Source organism: Loxodonta africana, chromosome 18 (assembly GCF_030014295.1).
Source record: "Loxodonta africana isolate mLoxAfr1 chromosome 18, mLoxAfr1.hap2, whole genome shotgun sequence".
In the NCBI taxonomy this organism is placed as follows: Eukaryota; Metazoa; Chordata; class Mammalia; order Proboscidea; family Elephantidae; genus Loxodonta; species Loxodonta africana.
In genome coordinates this window covers 27,615,798-27,638,177 of record NC_087359.1, presented here as the reverse complement: position 1 = coordinate 27,638,177, position 22,380 = coordinate 27,615,798, and the positions used below count along the sequence as shown (strand labels likewise).

The window sequence follows — 22,380 nt, the reverse complement described above, 5'->3', positions numbered from 1 at the left end:
ATACTTTTTTTCGACAACATAAACAGTGACACTCGGACCTCATCAGATGGGATACACAGGAATCAAATCAACCACATCTGTGGAAAGAGATGATACAGAAGTTCAATATCATCAGTCAGAATAAGGCCAGGGGATGACTGAGGAACAGACCATCAATTGCTCATATGCAAGTTCAAGTTGAAGCCAAAGAAAATTAAAACAAGTCCACAAGAGCCAAAATACGACTTTGAGTATATCCCACCTGAATTTCGAGACCATTTCAAGAACAGATTTGACACATTGAACCCTAATGACTGAAGACCAAACAAGTTGTGGGATGACACCAAGGACATCATACATGAAGAAAGCAAAAGGTTATTAAAAAGACAGGAAAGAAACAAAAGACCAAAATCATGTCAGAGGCTCTGAAACTTGCTGTTGAACATAGAGCAGCTAATATGAATGGCAGAAATGATGAAGTAAAAGAGTTGAACAGTAAAAGATTTCAAAGGGCGGTTCAAGAAGACAAAGTCGAGTATTACGATGAAATGTGCAAAGACCTAAAGCTAGAAACCCAAAAGGAAAGAACACGCTCAGCATTTCTCAAGTTGAAAAAACTAAAGAAAAAATTCAAGCCTCGTGTTGTAATACTGGAGGATTCTAAAGGCAAAATATTGAACAACACATATTGAAAAAAGATGGAAGGAATACACAGAGTTACTTCAATGAAAAGAATTGGTTGATGTTCAACCATTTCAGGACATAGCATATGATCAAGAACTGATGGTACTGAAGGAAGAAATCCAAGCTACACTGAAAGCACTGGCAAAAAAACAAGGCTCCAGGAACTGACAAAATACCAGTTAGGATGTTTCAACAAATGGATGCAGTGCTTGAGGTGCTCACTCATTTATGCCAAGAAATTTTGAAGACAGCTACCTGGCCAATTGACTGGAAAACATCCATATTTGTGCCCACTCCAAAGAAAGGTGATCCAACAGAATCTGGACATTATTGAACAATACCATTAATATCACACACAAGTAAAATTTTGCTGAAGGTAATTCAAAAGTGGTTGCAGCACCACATCGACAGGGATAGCCAAAAATTCAAGCCAGATTCCAAAGAGGACGTGGAACAAGACATATCATTGCTGATGTCAGATGGACCATGGCTGAAAGCAGAGAATACCAAAAAGATGTTTACCTGTGTTTCATTGGCTATGCAAAGGCATTTGACTGTGTGGGTCATAACAAATTACGGACAACATTGCGAAGAATGGGAATTCCAGAACACTTAATTGTGCTCAGGCAAAACTTGTACATAGACCAAGAGGCAGTCTTTCAAACAGAACAAAGAAATACTACGTGGTTTAAAATCAGGAAAGGTATGCATCAGGGTGGTATTCCTTCACCATACTTATTCAATCTGTATGCTGAGCAAATCTGAGAAGCTGAACTATATGAAGAAGAATGCAGCATCAGGATTGGAGAAGACTCATCAACAACCTGTGACATGCAGATGACACAACCTGGCTTGCTGAAAGTGAAGAGGACTTGAAGCACTTACAGATGAGGATCAAAGACCACGGCTTCAGTATGGATTACACCCCAACATAAAGAAAACAAAAATCCTCATAAATGGACCAATAAGCAGCATCATGATAAACGGAGAAAAGACTGATGTTTTCAAGGATTTCGTTTTACGTGGATTCACAATCAATGCCCATGGAAGCTGTAGTCAAGAAATCAAATTATATAGCACTGGGTAAATCTGCTGCAAAGGACCTCTATTAAATGTTAAAAGTCAAAGATGTCACTTTGATTATAAGGTTCGCCATGGTGTTTTCAGTCGCTTCACATGTATGTGAAAGCTGGAAAATGAATAAGGAAGACTGAAGAATTGATGCCTCTGAATTATGGTGTTGGAGAAGAAAATTGAGTATATCATGGACTGACAAAAGGACAAACAAATCTATTTTGGAAGTAGTACATCCAGAATGCTCCTTAGAAGCAAAGATGGCAAGGCTTTATCTCATGTACTTTGGACATGTTATCAGGAGGGACCAGTTCCTGGAGAAGGACATCATGCTTGGGAAAGTAGAGGGTCAGCAAAAGAGCGGAAGACACTTAAGGAGATGGACTGATGCACAGGAAGCATCGATGGGCTCAAGTATATCCGTGATTGTGAGGATGGTGCATGACTGAGAACTGTTTCCTTCTCTTGTACATAGGGTCACTATATGTGTCAGAACCAACTTGATGGCACCTAACAACAACATAGCAATATGGGAACCAGGGCTGCATAGTATACTGGTCATCTTGGGAAACAGCCGCGATTGCCCTTGTGTAAACACTCAACAGTTCAATGTCATTGGAAGAGAAGGTTGTGTGATTAAACTGACCAGCAAATGCTTTCTCTTCCAGGTGGAGAAGACTGTCCTCTCTGCCTGCAGCTACTACCTCTGGGGTTATTACTGGCACTAAAAGTAATAGCCCTAATCCTGGCATGTTGGATACCACAAAAATACAAAGCAAGTAAGTTCTTTAGGAGCTTTACCATTTCCCCCCACAATGGGTGATGGATATAGACAGCAGGGGCAGAGATGGAGGCAGAGGGTGAAGAGGAAGGGAAATGGGAATCAGAATTGGGAGGAGAAGAAAATGAAAGAGGAGGAAAAGAGGAGAACGGTGAGGGAAGATGAAGTTGACTTTCTCGACAGTTCACACTTACTAGAGTTCTCATTTTGTAGGTAAAAGCCCTGTCTTATTTAGATGGCTTCATAGGCATTGGCCTGTGCAGTCCCACAGGGCCGCCCTGTGATTTGTTTAATGTTCTGCTGCCGCCATCTTGAAATTCTTCAACATTTTTTAAACAAGAGGCCCCACATTTTCCTTTTGCCCTGGGCTCTACAAATTATGTAGCCCATGCTGATTGCAAGCTCATCAAAGGCAAGAGCTTATCCTTTAACCTGTCTATACAAACTGGGCATTTTTTATCAACTATAACATTTTTCAGCATCCTCACTGGGTCTACCTATATTAGTTTGCTGTGGCTGCCATAACAAAGTACCACAAACTGGGAGCCTTAAAATAAGAATTTGTTGTCTCACTGTTCTGGAGGCTACAAGTCCGAAATCAAAGTGTCAGCAGGACCATGCTCTCTCTCTGAAGGCTCTAGGGGAAGATCCTTCCTTGCTTCTTCTAGCTTCTGCTGGTTGCCAGCAATCCCTGGCTTTCCTTGGCTTGTAGATGCATCACTCCAATGTCTGCCTCCTCCTTCACATGGCTGTCTTCCCCCTGCCGCTCTCTGGTTCTCTGTCTCTTCTCCTCTTTTCATAAGGACACCAGTCATATTGCATTAGGATCCACCCTACTCCAGTATGACCTCACGTAACTTAACTAATAACATCTTCAAAGACCCTATTTCCAAATGAGATCATAATCACAGGTTCTGGGGGTTAGGACTTCAACACGTCTTTTGGGGGGACACATTCAACCCATTCACTACCACTTAGAGGAAGACGCTCAGTACATAAAGACAAGAGCATCGTTCCTCTCTTCCCCACCTGAAGTGCTGCATCTGACAGAAAACATTTATACTCGTTAATGTCCTCAGAAGAAGCCTCAACTACTGCTCATTGGCAGAGGAGATGAGAAAAATGTGGCTGATTTGATTTAGTTTAATAATTCTGTACCAATTTATGTAGCAAAAGCCATGAGAGATAAAGTGCCCAAGGACTATGGACATATGCCCATGGAAGCTGGAAATATGCAAATATATATAAAAACCAAGCAGGTGAAGGATCTGACTGCTTTTCACTCTTCATCTCTCATGACCACCTTTGGTTAAGATTTCAAAGTTGCCTTTTCTACTGGCACACAAACGTGGAGTAGCTACATTTGCACGAAAGACATTCTGTGTCTCAGCACTGCCACCATCTAGCCAGCTGAGGGACGTTGGGCAGGCTCCTTCTCCTCGCTGGGCCCCAGCACCCTGACCTGTAGAATGGGGCTGTGGGAGATACTGCCAGAACTGAGGGGGAACTAAGTGATGAGGGTTGAGCTCCTGTGCTTCCTTCCATGTCTAGAGAAAGCCCTCATTCAGAGAAGCCAGGGATTCAATTGACACAAAACTTGAAAAGAGATGCCAAAAGGTACATATCGCATACATTTTTTTAAACCTGTCTCCCTTTCCCATGAAAAAAACCTAGGTTCTTTCAAAAGTGAAATTAATATTCTTCATTACTGGCCTGGGCTAGATTAGGACTCACCTGGATCATGTGCTCTCTTCTTACAAAGCTTCTTACAGACTCTTTTCTTCAGCAAAGGGAAATGTGCCTGGCCAGCTCAAGCGTAATCTGGTGACCAAAGAGTGACCAAGGAGTCTAAACCACTCTGGTGACCAAGGAGTCTAAACCACCCACAAGCCCTTACATTATTTTCCGGGCTCTATTGAGTAACATAAAAATAGAGCCCGGAAAATAATGTAAGGGCTTGTGGGTGGTTTAGACTCCTTGCCGTGTTCTCAGTGGTCCCTCATCTGACAAGTTTAGGCTCTCGGAGCAGGTCATGCTTTCTTTCAGAGCTTCGGGGGACTCTACTCACTGGCAGAGGTGAAAAGTGTGGTTGAATTGACTTAATTTAATAATTCTGTGCCAATTTATGTTGGAAAATCTATGACAGTGTGTCCAGGGACTACGGAAATTGCAGAACATGCAACTGTCTGTAAAAACCAAGCAGGTAAGCGATCTTATTTTTTGGTTGGTTGGTTGGTTTTCATTTTGTGTTTGTGTGTGTGTTTATGGTAATACAGACACAAGGGTAAAAAGTAAATAAAAGGAATAGCTTGCTCAGTCCTGCTCTCCAGGGGAAACAACCAGGTTTAATATCCTTCCACAGATATTCCACGTGTGTGTGACCATCTAAAGAAATGGTAGCATATCATAGTCATGCTTTTCTACACCTTGATTTTTCACTTAACAAGATATCTTGGATTTTTTATATCATTTCAGAGTAATCCACACCCCATTCCAGGGTCTTCTTGGTCACTTAGAACAGACATTACACACTGCTTTACAGTAAATGAGACCCAGGGCCTTGCTAACAACAGGAACAATCCCAGCCAGCATGGACTCAGCACCCACTGCATTTTGAATGCAGTGCTAAGCAACATGCCTGCACTGAAGAAGAAATAAGCCTGGTGAGGATGAGAGGTGTGCCAGAAACAACTGGCCAAGTTAGCAGAGGAGCTACAAGACTCTCCCACAGGTCTTGAGGGCTTTCATCTGAGACTCCTTCGTCTGCCAAAATCAGACTCTTTTTCCCAAAGAAATATACCAGTTAAAAAAAAAAATGCTTTCAAATTTCATTTCTTTCAAGCCTTGTTGGTCACTCTTCACTGTACCATGCTCTCTTACCTCTTCCCTTTGCATATGCTATTCCCTCTGCTTGGAATGCCCTTTCCTGCTTCATTGGACATCTAACTCCCCAGGAAAGACCACTCTGCTTGGAATGCCCTTTCCTGCTTCATTGGACATCTAACTCCCCAGGAAAGACCACAGACCCCTCCATCCCGGTGGCTTAGATGCCTTGTTTCCTGGCCTCCCACAGACCTTATCACGCCGTATCACAGAAACGTGAAGTGGTACGAGAAAAGGCTCTTCTAGACCTAGACTGGCTGTGTGACCGTGGGTAACTTACTTAAACACTCTGAGCCTCAGTTTCCTCAAAGGCAACATAAGATGAATGATAGAACCTGCCTTATAATCCAGCCTTCCCCGGATCTATACAGAGCATCTGTGAAGCTTAGGTGTTAACACACATGAAGCATTTATAAAGTGCTGACACACTTAGTGTCAGAAAACATAAGCCACTAAAGAATGAATGCTCTTAAAGCAGAGACGACTGACCGATGTAGCCCCAGATCCAGATGACTCAGCCCTCTGTGGGTGTTCAGCAAATGTGTGTCCAACCAACGCTGAATTCATGGGAGGCTGTTTTCCAGCTACTATTTATGTACCAGGCCCCATGCTAGGTACCTTAATACACAATATTTCATTTTGTTAGGTCACTCCAAGGCTAGGCCCAAGTAGCCAAGGGCTGGCATTGCCACCATAGTGTGCAGTGTCCTTGAATAACCCCCTGATTGAAGTAGCGAAAATGCATTTTCTTTAGTGTTTTAGTATTAGAGAGAATATATTTTCCATTTGTTTTAGTAATAGCTGTATAAGCTGTGATTAATCTCTAGTCCTTGGAAAACGGTGCAGGCTCTGTTCAAAATATAGCTGAGCAGCCTGTTCCACTCTAAAAACATAACAAACACCCTAATACCTTACAACATGTTTTCCCCTATTCAGAATAGGTGATCGAGAGCTTGACATGACTAACGCCATAAGGATGCTCTAAGTAATCTCTAAACATTCTTTTATTGCACCAGCTGCATCGGTCTCTTCCAAAGGGGCACGGAGCTCTCTCAGCTCCTGTGGCCTTGGTCTTTCTTCTTTTTTTGTTCTCTTGAGAAATGGCCTCCAGCCTGCAAACCAACAGGACAGCTCTCTGGCATTCTTAATCGGCAACTTTCTTTCTTGCTCCCTATCTCAGCCACAGTGGACTTGGCAAAACAGTTCCACTAGCCAAGAGATTCTTATATGAGTTTTTCAGCCTGTTACAAATATACTGATTAGGGTCTGGATGCCTGATATGCATATCTTTAGTTTAGTATAGAGTTTTTTTGTAGTTATTTTGTGACTTAGAAGACCATCTGTGGACTACGTGCTCAAAACATTAGGTAACCCTGATCTTCCCCATATAAAACCCTCCCATCAACCCTTTAGGGTAGACAGAATTTGGGAGAAATTTAACCCCCTCTGTCTCTTGAATACCGGTATCCAATAAAGCCCTCTCACTGCTTACCTCCTCCTGTGTCAGTATTGGCTTTGCGGCAGTCGACTCAAACCCTCGATTTGAGGTAACAAATTCTGGCACCCAATGTGGGGCACTTTGCTGCTTGAGACCAGGGCTGGGCAGGGCTCGGACCAGCAAATTAACCCTTAAGCGGCCGCTGGAGGGTTTTTTTTTTTTACCTCAAAAGGGAAACATTGCCTGGTCCCTATTCTTGCCACGGCACCGCCGGTCCCTAACCGTGCAGAAATAAGGTAAGCAGGGAACAAGACAGGCTAAGGGAAAAACGCCAGGGCAAGTCCACGATTCCTCTCCCTGTTGCGCTCAGGGCCAGGGCAGATAGAGCAAGCCCGGGCGGGGGGGGGGGGGGTTGGAGGGGGAGGGGGGAGCTTAGACTCTTAGTTTCTGAAGCGACTGTTGCTTCGGATGACTGACCCTGTGAGTAGGTTTGCATAAGGGACTCTTGGTGGCCCCAGAGTCTTGGTTTTGGTTTTTGGGCGTGTGAATGAGGCAGCCAAGATCACCTCTGTCACCCTAGGGATTATCTGAGAGGTTGAGATTGCCAAGGGTGAGTGTGAGGCTGGCCAAGTAGCTGAGTGTGTATATGTGTGATCTGTGTGCATACCAGTAGAACTGTCTGTGTGAAACTGAAGAGATCTCACGTCATCTTTGTCATTGCACTAACCCCTATTTGTACAAAACCTGTCATCAAATTCGTGAATATTTTTATTCCCAGTTCTTTAATTGTGACAATTGGTCCCATAGGTCATCAGAAGTCTACCGTGCCCAAGGCGTCTTAGACCAGTGTCTAAGAGATAAGGGGGGTTCTGGCTGAATTAAGCTTAATTAGAAAAAAGTAGACTTCCAGGTAGACCATGCAATTCACCATGATCAGGTTCCAAGGGGAAGAATTGGCCCATTAATAACTACTAAACATTTCAAAACAGCGCCCAACATGGCGGCGGGGGGGTACTCATCAATCCCTACAAAATCCCTCCTGGGGTGCATCCTAACAAACTAGAAAAGGTAGAGCTATGAACTCATGACTAAAAAAAATAATAATAATAGTAATAATGTTTTTATACAATAATGTTTGACATAAATAGCAGCTAAAAAAAGTCAGGAACATCGGCCACAGTATGGTTCCTTGATTTTTGGTATGGTTTTTCAGCTCAATTTTAAAAGACAAAAAAATGAGCTGAAGTCTCCTATGTTCAAGCTTTTATATCACTATATCAGAATATAAACCCCTCTAACCAAGTTCTTTTTCAAGGTGAAATGGAGCCGAAAGTGCATCCTGATTCTTCCAGCAAGGACCCTTTCCTGGAGGGATGGGCTCTGGTTTCGGCTATGGCTCCTCCTCCTCCTTATTGCCGCTGCTGGGAGAGGACAGAGTTGGAGGAAGAGAATACACTCTTCCCGCCAGAGTTGGGACTGGACTCTATCTAATACGTGTCCATCGTGGGGAACAAAAGGGAGAGACACGGAAGAGACAGACGGTGGAAACGCGGCTTCAGGTGTGGTTTCCCCTTCTTGTACCTGACAGGGTACAGTTTTCGGTAAGGGAGGCCCTGAAAACCAGGCAGGGCAATATCCCTTGAGAAAAGTTCCAGCCAGAGTAAACACTGAAGGGCGACCACGAAGACAGACGCTAGTTGCCTTGAAGGTCTTCAATAATAGAGACCAAACAACAAAAAAAATGGATGAGAAAATGATATGGGGGCTAGAGAAGAAGAGAATGAGTGAGAGACAGAGAATGTGAAGAAAAGAACAGTATAGAACGAAGAACAAAAGAATACCGATTTATACAAGATCTGAGGAAAATTAACCAAATAGTAGAAGATGTACATCCAGTAGTCCCAAATCCCTACACCCTCGTCACCATACCCAGCCAATATAAATGGTTTTCAGTGCTAGATCTAAAAGACACATTCTTTCACATCCCCTTACATCCTCAGTCTCAACAATTATTTGCTTTTGAATGGACTGATACAGCTACTGGGTGAAACATCTTACATGACAAGTTCTCATCCAGGGATTTAAAAATTCTCCCACTATATTTAGAAAAATTTTGACAAGGGATTTAAGATTTTTAAAACCAAATCAAGGTCTGATTTTATAATATGTTCACGAAATTTTGGTGGCTAGTGAAACTAAGGAAACCCTGGTGGCATAGCGGTTAAGTGCTACAGCTGCTAACCAAAGGGTCGGCAGTTCGAATCCGCCAGACGCTCCTTGGAAACTCTATGGGGCGGTTCTACTCTGTTCTCTAGGGTCGCTATGAGTTGGAATCGACTCCACAGCACTGGGTTTGGTTTTTTGGTTTTAGTGAAACTAAAGAAGACTCTAACCAAAATGCTGTATTATTTTTAAATCACTTGGCAGAGTGCGAGTACTGGGTTATCCGAGAAAAAGGCACAGATTTCTCTCCCACAAGTTAAATATCTGAGATTCCAGATTTCTCAAGGACAGCAAGACCTTCTCCCAGATTGAAGTGAGGCAATCATGAGGGTGACAGCCCAAAGGCCACAGCTAAGAGGATTCCTGAGATGGCTGGGTTTTGTCAAATCTGGATCCTCGGGTTTAGAGTCTTGGCAAAGACTTTTTATGAGGCCCTGAAAGGGGAAGAAAGAGAACCTTTAGTATGCACTAAAAGAATGCTAACAAGTCTTTAAAATATTAAATATAAGTTGATGACAGCACCAGCTTTGAGAATGCCTGATTTACAAAAGTCTTTTGAACTGTTTGCACATGAGAAAGAGATTGCTATGAGAGTTCTGACTCAGACTTTGGGCTCGGCCGGGCGCCCCCTGACATACTTCTCACCGTGGCTAGGGGATGGTGACCGTGTTTGTGGGCAGTGGCTGCAACCTACGACTTACTCCAGGAAGCCGAAAAATTCACACTGGGCCAAAAAGTGACTGTAAATACCCCATATACAGTTCCTCCTCTCTTAAAACAAAAAGGTGGGTTCCGGCTTATGGCGGGCCGCCTGCCCAGCAGCGCGCCCCCTGCCCAGCAGCGCGCCCCGGAGGCTCCGAGAGCAGGGCGGGGGTGACAGAGCAGCAGCCCTCCGCGGGCCTTCTTCTCCAGCGCTGGTGAGAAGCACCCCGGGAGGGAGCCGAAAAATGGCCCCCCGGAGGTGGACAGTGGGCGGCGACAGCGGCGGCCGGCTAGAGCGCCGAGGAGCTACTGCTGCGCTATGGTGAGGTGCTGGCGCTGGGTGGCTACCTAAAAGAAGCCCTAGAGACATACTCCGCAGCGCTGTGCCATGGCCCCCGGGCAGGCCCGAGCACCCCCGCATCTTGATAGATCTTTGCGGCAGGCAGCTCCAACCTGGGATTTGCGGTAACATGGTCGCCTGACTTCCCATCTAACCTCCTGTCCTGCCCTGGCTCAGGGACCTAGAAAGGGCGCCCCCCTCAGTGAAGGCCGGAAGGCTCTCAGCCTCCCCAGGGCTGGTTCCCCATGTGATCTGTAAACACAATGAGATGAAAATAATCCACATACCTGCAAGCCAGAGGCTGCTCTGATGGCAAAAGACAAACCCCATGTTGGGCAGCCAGTCTCCCGTGCGTTACACTTTAAGAAGTGAAACTAAACTCATCAGGCAAATACTTAGATTTTTAACTAAGCTAGCTGTGTACAAGCCAAGTAGTTCCACTTCAAGATATTTGTTGTTGTTATTTTAAATGGAAACCCTGGTGGTGTAGTGGTTAAATGCTACCGCTGCTAACCAAAGGGTCAGCAGTTCAAATCCACCAGGCACTCCTTGGAAGCTCTATGGGGCAGTTCTACTCTGTCCTATAGGGTCGCTATGAGTTGCAATCGACTTGACGGCACTGGGTTTGGTTTTTTTTTTGGTTTTGTGTTTAAATACTACCAAGTTGGTTCCCACTCATAGCAACACTATGTACAACAGAACAAAACAGTGCCCGGTCCTGTGCCATCCTCACAATTGTTGCTATGTTTGAGCCCATTTTTGCAGCCACTGTGTCACTCCATCTTATTAAGGGTCCTCCTCTCTTTACCAAGCATGATGTTCTTCTCCAGGGACTGGTTCCTCCTGATAGTATGTCCAAAGCACATGAGAAGAAGTCTCGCCGTCCTTATTTCTAAGCAGCATTCTGGCTGTACGCCTTCCAAGTTTAAAACCCACCAACCCAGAGTATAGCCATCCCCAAATCTATGAGGAGAAAGCAGACCAGTGGTTGCCTGGAACTGTGGGAGGAGGTGAATGTAAGTGGGCAAGGGGGAACTTTTGGGGTGATGGAAATGTTCTAAAACTGGATTATGGTGATAGTTGCACAGCTCTATATATTTACCAAAAATCGGCTTCACAAATTTAGCAAATGAAAATACAGGACATCCAGTTAATTCTGAAAGTCCCATAAACAAGAAATTTTTTTAGGGTAAGTATCTCCCAAATATTGCATAAACCCAAAAAACCAAACCCACTGCCGTCGAGTCAACTCTGACTCATAGCGGCTCTATAGGGCTGAGTAGAACTGCCCCATAGAGTTTCCAAGGAGGGCCTGGAGGATTTGAACTGCCAACCTCTTGGTTAGGAGCTGTAGCACTTAACCACTATGCCACCAGGGTTTCCAAATATTACACAGGACAGTCTTATACTAAAAACATATTTGCTGTTTATCTAAAATTCAAATTTAACTGGGAGTTCTGTATTTTATCTTGCAATTCTAATAAACACTTATAGTGGGTAAATTTGATGGTATGTAAATTATATTTAATAAACCTGTCAAGAAATCTAACACAGTACCTAGAATAATATATTGGTACTTAAAAAGAAATAAAGCCTTTCCTTCGGTGTACCCTCTCCACTCCCTCCCTACACCAACTCCTAGCAAAATACATCTTCAAAAACCGTCCCATCCACCCAGGAATGCAAAGAAGTCACCAATGTAGGAGAGCTTTGTCTTCCTGGGTCCTAAGAAGGCAAGGCCTCAAGTCAGAAACACCACAGGGCCACCCCGGCAGTTTGCTGGGAGCATCCGTCTGCTTCCTGGGTGCTCCCAGTGCTGAAATCACACCCAATTTGCTGCCCATAAATTATCAAAATGTATAGTCTGTCCAACTCTCACTGGCTGGGTGTAAAAATAGCATGGGGGAGGCATCTGACCTCCTCTAACTTCACAAGGCAGGAGGAGAATCGAGATCAACAGCCCAAGACTGATTCCTATGAGGCGGAGGTCAGACAGGCCTCCTCTCTCCTCCGTCTTTACCAATTCTGACACCAACCTTCCCTCCCACAGCACCCTCTACTTCTCTGCTGGGTTCAATAACTCATCGCAACGGCCACACAGAACTCACAGACAATACTCACGATTATGGAGTTTATTAGGGAAGTAACAGGTTACAATTCAGGTTCAGAAACACTCAGGATACAGTTCTTCCGTCAGGTTGGCCTCTTCCCAGCCATGCCCACAGGCACACATGCCTCTGCCCTGTTCAGGCAAGTATTAAAAAGCTCCTTTAGCCCCTGCCAGTAGGTCCCCAGAGGCACCCCAGGCACTCAGCTTTCTCGTTCAGTGGGCTAGGAAGCTTTTGGCTGGAATTCTGTCAACCAAGCCAGGTTGTCCTTTGTCTATTAGAAACTTTAGTTAATCAAATACACACAAATACATAAAAATAGAAAAATTATTATAACTTAGTAAATGCCTTTTTGGATAAAGTCTTCCCAAATTAGAGATTTATGAAGTAAAAATAATGAAGGAGATTTTGATGGTGAAAAGCTAGGAAGCCCAACCTGCTCAGAGTTATGGAAAATTCCAAAGTAGCAGGGAGTATTTTGCAGTGTCCAGTTCTTAGGACCAAAAGAAAGCAACTCATTCCCAAGCACCAGACTATACATGCATTTGATGGTATTTTTCATCTAATGACTGCATTCCTTTAATAAGTACTTCACTTCATTTCTCCCTATCGGGGTATTTCTAAAAGGACTTCAAAAAATATTTTTTTATTTCAAGTGACTCAAAAGGAAAGCAAGCGACAATAAAAAGACATTATAGGCAGCAATAATTGATGGTCTGATCCATTCTCACTTGCTCTGGCCTTCCCCAGCCCAATTTGAAACAGCAGAAATTGGACAATGGCGCCATCTAATGGAAGACTAGGAGGCTAGACAAAAAGCCACTTTTACTCAGCGGCAGTTTGTCCTAACACCCCTTTATCACCTTTGGAAGCTTCCACTCCTTATTTCAGTTTCTAAAATTAATGTTCTCTTAATGTTTAAAAAAATAGTACTCTGTATATATACAAATAAATATGTAAATATCAACACAGACATATTTATATATCTGTGTATATATATTGACTTTTATAAATAAATGGTGTAACGTTATATATTCTCTGCAACATGCTTTTTTGCACTTTTCGCCCATCACAAATATATTTCCATTTAAATACCTAGAGAATTATCTCATTTTTAAAAAGTGGCTCAAAATTAGACCGTGGTGATGGTTGCACAGCTGTGTGAATATTACTAAAAACCACTAAACTAAATACAGTTTAAATGGGTGAATTTTATGGTATATAAGTTATATCTCAATAAAGTGACTTAAAAAAGAACAGGATATCAAAGTAATATCCCATTGTAAGGAGCTTCTATAATTTAAATAACTAGTTCACAATTGATGGGCATTTAGGTGTTTGCAGATTTTCATGAATACAAGCAAAACAATATGAATACCCTACAGAACAGAGTTGAACTGCCCCGTAGAGTTAGCAAGGCTGTAATCTTTACGGGAGCTGACTCCACATCTTTGCACACTATTGATTGCCATTAGTCTCACCAATATGATGAATTATGTGAAGCACAGCAATGTGCTTTGGCATGATTTTGGCTCCAAGGAATGTTCTAGAGATAGAGCTGGATACATTTCTTTCTTTTTCACTTTGAGACTTTATCTCTGATGTATGTGTAAACTTTAGGCAAATAACTTCCCTTTCCTGGGCCTCACTGAAGCCCTCCTACAGACCTTTGTAACAGCTGTAAGTTGCACTTCCCGATTTCATCTGCTGTCTTGGTGCTCATGCTGCAATTTGTCAGCTTTCTGCCCCAGCTGAGGGGTCCAAATGCAGAAGTGCCCCAGACATGTCAGCCTTTGCGAAAGGCCCAGTCGTCCCAGGCACCCTAACGCTCGATTTAACCCTAACCTTAAACCCTAACTCTAGCTCTAACCCTAAACCTAAGCCTAGATTTAACCCTAACCCTAGCCCTAATCCTAAACCTAATCCTATCCTTGGAAACTCTGGTGGCGTAGTGGTTAAGAGCTATGGCTGCTAATCAAAAGTTCTGCAGTTTGAAACCACCAGGTACTCCTTGTAAACCCTATGGGATAGTTCTACTCTGAGTGGGAATCTACTCGATGGAAACGGGTTTTTTTGTTTTGTTTTTTTTTTCTTTTTTAACCCTAACCTTACTTTAGCTCTAACCGTAACCTTAACACTAACCCAAACCCTACCCTCTGCCTAGGCAAGGGTGGACCAAATGCTGGTAGAAATGCCTCAAAACAGTCATCACCACCCAACCTCAAGCTGTCTTGAGCAGAAATGCTGACACTGAGAGGCAACCCACCAGGGATTAATTTGTGAGGCTTTTTTGTCCCCCCTCTTCCCTAACAGGAAAGAAGTTGCCACCAATATCACAGTAGGGAAATCACTGTGAAATCACTGAGTGCAGCCTTTTTCAGAAGAGTAGGTGCCTGGGAAGAAACCTTTACTGTCAGGAGGAATCAGGTCTTTTGTGAACTGAGGGATAAATAGGAAGATGACCTATTTCCAGAGAGTGGTGGCCAGCCAGGGAGGAAGTAGGGGTGATGGCAGCAGGCCCTGGTTCTGCTCAGGCCCCCTGGGGCTGGCCTATGCCAAGTGTGAGACCAGGAATGACAGCACCACAGGCTAGACCTGGGAGCCTTAGGCCTGAACACTGGAGGGGGCGCGAGGTCCCCAGGAGAACCCCTACCTGGGCAAGTACCTGAAGATGGCTTCCCCACAGAGTGCGACCTGTCCACAGGAAATGTGCAGGACTTCCAGGGCTTACCCTGTGCAGCAGCAAGAATCAGTAACCCGGGTGCCCTGGCCCCATCTCAGTTCCCTCCCCTTGGAAAGCCACCACCACTCCCAACTCCCAGGTCAGACTGGTGAGACCAGAATACGTGGCTTTACTTTTGGAACACTTCACAGAGCCAGGAGAATTCTGGAGCCAGTAGAAGTGACTCAGGAGCCATTACAATCACAAGGTTGGAGTTTAGAGACTCTAAGACCTAACTAAACTCAAGAAGGCTTTGATCATGTCAGTGGCTGGCCAGTCAGAGGCAATGTAGAGTGGTTGAGAGTTCAGGAGCTGGCTTCAGACAGATGTGGGTTTCAATCCTAGCTGTGCTACTGACTAGCTGAGTTTCCACAAATGTAAAATGGGGATGAAAATCGTTCCTCTCAGGATTCTGGGAGGATTAAAGATCGTGTTAAGCATTTTGTACAAGGCTGGCCTACGGAAGTTAATAAACAATAGCTGTCAATATTATTATTAACAACAATTAATGATCAATTCAATGGCAGCTGGTTTTTTTTTTTTTAAATCTTGTGGAAACTACAGGGGACAAAGGGCTAAGAATATTTCTGGGAAGCAAGGGACAAGAGGAGATGAATTATACACACACCTATATGATATTTTCTTCATTTAGTGTGCTGTTTCAGTTTTTTGGAATTTACTGGACTTGAAACAGACCTTCTCTTAAGGAAGCAGGGGCTGCTGTTTGCCAGCCTGTGCATTGCCAGAGGGCAGGTATGGGCCACAGAAAAGATCTTTTCTTTACCTCCTTTGTGAGCCTGCCTCTTATGGGGATGGCCCCAACCTCCTGCCTTCCATCAGTGTTGATTACCAGAGGATCTCCCCGCCAGGGTTCTTGCTTTTCTACTGAGGGCCAAGGAAAAATGTCAAGTACTAGAACCACCTCCTTCCTGTCTTTTTTCTTTCTCTACAGCATGGAGAATAATAGTGCAAAAAAAAAAGACATCAAAGAACAATACTAGGAATCACAGCCTAGCCATGTTGACATGCATTTTGGGAGCGGACACGATTCAGTTCCTAACAGAGGCTATACAGGAGTCCCTGGGTGATGCAATCAGTTAACAACCAAAGGATTGGTAGTTCGAGCCCAGCCAGAGGTGTCTGGGACGAAAGGCCTGGAGATCTGCATCCACAAGGTCACACCCTTGAAAACCCTACTGAGTATAGTTCTACCCTGCAACACATGGGGTGACCATGAGTTGGAACTGACTTGACAGCAACTGATTCGGTTTTACAGAAACTATGTAAAATGTTTACAATGTGACTTAAATTGAAAAGGCAAGACTTTCAAATATGTGTGGGTGTATAATTATAACTGTGAAAGAAATGAATGTATAGGAAAGGATTAGAAGGAAATTCACCCAAATCCTTGCAATGGCTGTGTTCCTGTCTGATCTAGGCCCAGTAGGGGCGCCTGCCTCATGGACTAAAACCAGAGAGGGATTTGGGGCTGGGACCTGGTAATGAAGGGGTCATCTCCAGTCTCCAGGAGAAGAGGCTAGAGCCAGAGGGTGGGGGCAACTAGAGGAAAGGCGGGTTGTTCTCTATCAAACCCAAGAAACAAACCCAAAGTCAAGGGTTAAAACAAGTTGGAGAAGTGGTGGGAGGACCAATGGCTTTGATCTGATCAAGACTGAGTTGCCCATCCTTCCGTTTTGTGGGATGTGGGCTTCACAGTGAGTAGGGGTCTTGGCCTGAGGAAACAAACACATTTGAAGGAGATAGTTGAGGAGAAGGAAAGTGTATGATTTTCTGCCCCTTCCTTCTCTCAAACCTTCTGTGAAGATTCAAAAATGTTGTGTGAATAAAAGAAATGAATAAAATCATATAAATTAAAAAAAAAAAAAAAAAGAATTCGAAGAGAAGCCGCTGTTAAGTTGTTGTTAGGTGCCGTGGAGTAGGAGTTTGAAAACAAAAAGGAAGAACATGCTTGTCATTTGTCAAGCTGACACAGCTGAAGAAAAAACTCAAGTTGCAATATTGAAGGATTCCACGGGGAAAAAAAAAGCTAGAGTAAGCAAATAAAAATCCCCCATAATTCGACCATTCAGATGTACCTACTGTTAACATATTGGAGTATATATATCCTTCTGGATATTTTTTCTATTCATATATTTATTCCTGCATAGTCTCTGTTATGAATTGAATTGTGTCCCCTAAAATGCATGTCAACATGGCTAGGCCATGATTCCCAGTATTGTTCTTTGAATTCTTTTTTTCTGCCCTATTATTCTCCATGTTGTAGAGAAAGAAAAAAAAAAAAATCCCTTTTTTAAAATGGTTCATGTTATTAAATCTTTTATAACCAGCTTTTCATTTTCATTGACTGTATTATGAACCTCTTACCACTTCATAAAATACTCTTCTACAACGTCATTTTTAGTAACCCATTTCTTCCCTTATTATTGGACATTTAGGCTTTTTTAATTTTTAATATTGTAAATAAACTTAATTGAACATTCTTGCAGCCAAATTTTGCAGCTATACATAAAAGATTAATAGAGTCTTAAAGGCAGAACCACTGACATGTTAGCTGTTTCCATAAATTCTTACTGGGCAGTGGACCCATGTCATGGATTGAATTATGTTCCCCAAAAAATGTGTGTACCAACTTGGTTAGGCCATGATTCCCAGTATTGTGTGGTTGTCCTCCATTCTGTGATTGTAATTTTATGTTAAAAAGGATTAGGGTGGGATTGTAATACCACCCTTACTCAGGTCACCTCCCTGATCCAAGGCAAAGGGAGTTTCCCTGGGGTGTGGCCTGCACCACCTTTTATTTCTCAAGAGATAAAACAAAAGCGAAGCAAGCAGAGAGTTGGGGGCCTCATACCACCAAGAAAGCAGCACCAGGAGCAGAGCAAGTCCTTTGGACATGGGGTCCCAGCACCTGAGAAGCTCCTCGACCAGGGGAAGATTGAAGACAAGGACCTTCCTCCAGAGCCAGCAGTGAGAGAAAGCCTTCCCCTGGAACCGACGCCCTGAATTTGGACTTGTAACCTGCTAGACTGTGAGAAAATAAATTTCTCTTTGTAGCACTCAGGGTTCATGGTGATGTCAGACAATGGGCTTCTCTGACTCTTGGAAGGAATAGGATGTTAGCTTGGTGACCCCAAGGCTCTGAGGAATTATTTGATTGTGCTTTGGGGCCTAAGCCGCAGAGATGAATGTCCCAGCTTAAAACAACTCCCATCTATTCAATTTTCTGCTTTCTCTACTTGGTAGACCTATTGACTCTTGTACAGGTTGACCAGCTGTACCAACAACCTAGTCGCATGACCAGACACTTCTTCTATCTCTTTGGTGGTTTCTACACTATCTGGAAGTAGCTCTACATGTTATCTTTCAAAGGCTGCTCTAAGTCCACTCATACCTCAGTCCTCTTAGCCCTATACCCACCTTCCAGTGTTCCTCCACCACACATTCTTCCAGCACTGAAAGACTCACCATAATAACAAGCCCCTTGTGGTTCCTCTAATTCAGAAATCACTAGGGTAGCAGCATCTTTTAGAGGCCACTTACCCAACCCCCTCTTTCTAGAACCTTTGTTCCCAAATATGAGCACATGTAAGAATCACTTGTTCTTATTAGTTGCTGTTGAGTCTGTTCTGACTCATAGCAACTCTATGTACAACACAATGAAATACTGTCTGGTCCTGCACCATCCTCACAATCATTGCTATGTTACTGCCCATTGTTGCAGCCACTGTGTCAATCCATTTTGTTGAGGGTCTTCCTCTTTTTCACTGCATCCCCATTCCTCTTCATTTTGGCATTCCTGGCATAGTAGACCAAATGATTATCCAATTCAAAATGGCCAATACCAGTCCAATTCAGCTCAGGTTGGAGTTGTGCATCTACATGGCTGGGCCATGATTCTCAGAGGTTTGGCAGTTATGATATAGTTTGGCAGTTAAGTAATGATGTAATCACCTCCATGGTGAGATCCAATATAATGTAATCTCCTTCATGATGAAATCTGCTATGAGCAGCCAATCAGTTGAAAGGGAGTTTCCTTGGGGGTATGGCCTAAATCCAATATATATGGACTTTCTGGCAAAGTTTGCTGGCTTTTGCCCTGTTCTAGATCCTGCATTCATCTCATCATCATCTGAAATCTGGTTCTTGGAACTTGAGCTAGCAGCCTGCAGTCTGACTGGCCAATCTTGGATCCTTTAGCACCTGCAGCCACATGAGTCAGGAGAGGCCTCCAGCCTGACACATGACCCATGGAATTGGAACTTTCTAGCCTCTACAATCACGTAAGCCATTTCCTTGATATAAATCTCTCTACCTATCTACCTACCTGATGAGATTAACCCAGCTGTGTCTGAAGAGCCTTTGTCTGAGATTCTGCCTGGGGTGGTGAGTGAGTCATCACCTGGGGCATCGCCTGAGGCACTGCCAGAGGCAGATGCCTTACAAGATATTGCTGAATGTTCTCAAAACACATCCCCACCACCCATTTTTGCTTCTAGACCTATAACTAGACTTAAGTACCAATGAGCCCCAAAAGGTAAGATATAAAGTGGGACCCAGGAGGAGGTACACTATACTCCAAAAGAACCACGACCAGCTGAGGAGCTTGCTGAGGGTAAAGGGAATATGAAATGGGTAGCAGAAAAAGGTAGATCTAAATACCAGCTACGACCATGCGACCAGTTGCAGAAAACAGGACTGTAATTGTTATGATTATTGCTTTCTTGTATATGTACACTTAATTGTGCTTATGAGGAACCTTTACATAGATCAAGAGGCAGAACAAGGGGATACTGATTGGTTTAAAGTCAGGAAAGGTGTGTGTCAGGGTTGTATTCTTTCACCATACCTATTTAATCTGTATGCTGAACAAATAAGCCGAGAAGCTGGACTATATGAAGAAGAAAGGGGCATCAAGATTGGAGGAAGACTCATTAACAACCTGCGTTATGCAGATGACACCACCTTGCTTGCTGAAAGTGAAGAGGACTTGAAGCACTTACTAATGAAGATCAAAGACCACAGCCTTCAGTACGGATTACACCTCAACATAAAGAAAACAAAAATCGTCACAACTGGACCAATGAGCAACATCATGATAAACAGAGAAAAGATCAAAGTTGGCAAGGATTTCATTTTACTTGGATCCACAATCAACAGCCATGGAAGCAGCAGTCAAGAAATCAAAAAAAGTATTGCATTGGGTAAATCTGCTGCAAAGGACCTCTTCAAAGTTGAAAGAGCAAAGATGTCACCCTGAAGACTAAGGTGCGCCTGACCCAAGCCATGGCATTTTCAATCACATCATATGCATGTGAAAGCTGGATAATGAATAAGGAAGACCGAAGAAGAGCTGACACCTTTGAATTGTGGTGTTGGAGAAGAATGTTGAATATACCATGGACTGCCAAAAGAACGAACAAATCTGTCTTGGAGGAAGTACAACCAGAATGCTCCTTAGAAGCGAGGATGGCGAGACTGCGTCTTACATACTTTGGACATGTTGTCAGGAGGGATCAGTCCCTGGAGAAGGACATCATGCTTGGCAGAGTACAGGGTCAGCAGAAAAGAGGAAGACCCTCAACGAGGTGGATTGACACAGTGGCTGCAACAATGAGCTCAAGCATAACAACGATCGTAAGGATGGCGCAGGACCAGGCAGTGTTTCATTCTGTTGTGCATAGGGTCACTATAAGTTGGAACCAACTCAATGGCACCTAACAACAACAACATATGTACATCAAATATTTTTGTTTTCTTCACTTATAAAACATAAGACATAAACAGGGCTGATGCATTTTTGGTTGTATTAGTTGCATCATGTTAGGCACAAGTATGACTTTATAATTATCTTTATTTAGAGATTATGCATGATTTAAGGAGATGTGTACAGGTGCCAAGTTGATAAGGGGTGGGCTATGATGGTTGGGTTGTGCGTCCGCTTGGCTGAGCCATGATTCTCAGTGGCTTGGCAGTTATGATATTTTTGGTATTTATGTAATGATGTAGTCACCTCTATGATGAGATCTGATATAATGTAATTTCCTCCATGCTGAGATCTGCTATGAGCAGCCAATCAGTTGAAAGAGAGTTTCACTGGGGGTATGGCCTGCATCCAATATATATGGACTTTCTGGCAAAGCTTGCTGGCTTTTACTGTGCTCTGGATCCTGCATTCACCTCATTATCATCTGAAGTCTGGTCCTTGGAACTTGGCCCAGCACCCTGTCATCCCCTGCTGATACTGGATCCATCAGCATCTACAGCCTGTGAGCCGGCAGCTTGCGGTCTGATTGCTGATATTGGGTTCCTCAGCCCACGCAGCTACGTGAGTCAGGAGAAGCCTCCAGCCTGACACCTGACCCACAGACTTGGGACTTGCCATTCTCTGCAACTATGTGAGCCATTTCCTTGATATAAATCTCTCTCTCTCTATATATAGGTTCACTGATTTTGCTTCTTTAGAGAACCCAGCCTTTGACAATAAGATATCTAACCCTATGCATTCCATTTTTGTAACTTCCAATTTTTCTAGATGCATACCTCATACATTCCATGTTCCAATTATTAATGGATGTTTGCAGCTGTCTCTTCCCATTTTGAGTCATATGCCATCAGCAAATGAAGGACCCAAAAGCTTGATTCCATCCACGTCATTAAAGTCAACTCTACTTCTAGGAGGCAGCTCCTTCTCAGTTGTATTTTCAGTGCCTTTCACCCTGACAGGCTCATCTTCTGGCACTATACCAGATAATGTTCTGATACCGTTCATAAGGTTTTCACTGGCCAATTTTTTAAGAAGTAGATCACTAGGTCCTTCTTAATCTGTCTTAGTCTGGAAGCTCCACTGAAACCTGTCCACCATGGGTGACCCTGCAGGTATTTGAAGTACTGGTGGCATAGCTTCCAGCATCACAGCAACACACAAGCCACCACAGTACGACAAACTGACAAGTGCTGGAGAATCACTTGGCGCCTGTGTTCATTGGGGTTGTGTGTCAACTTGGCTGGGACATGATTCTCAGAGTGGGGCAGTTGTGATGTAATTTGGCAGTTGTATGATGATGTGATCACTTCCACGACGAGATTTGATATAACCTCATCACCTCCATGATAGGATCTGCTGTAAGCAGCCAATCAGTTGGAGGGGAGCTTCCTTGGGGGTGTGACCTGCATCTATTATAGGTGGACCTTCTGGCAAGGCTCAGGGGCTTTTGCTTGCTCTAGATCCTGCAGCTGGCTCCTGTTCATCTGACCTCTGGTTCTTGGGACTTGAGCTAGCAGCTTACTTGTTGTCTTGCTTGCTGATCTTGGGGTTCATCAGTCTTCAGCAGCCTATGATCAAGAGCCCTGATGTCTGAGTTGCCAATCTTGGGTTCACCAGCCCCTGTGGCTACATGAATTAGGAGAGGCCTCCTGCCTGATGCA

General features: G+C 43.7%; 1 protein-coding gene across 1 annotated transcript in view; it reads left to right on the top strand.

Moving 5' to 3' along the window:
- The window catches only part of LOC135228079 (allergin-1-like), a 49,673-nt gene that overhangs the window by 13,804 nt on the left and 13,489 nt on the right, over positions 1-22,380 (top strand). The window lies entirely within an intron of this gene.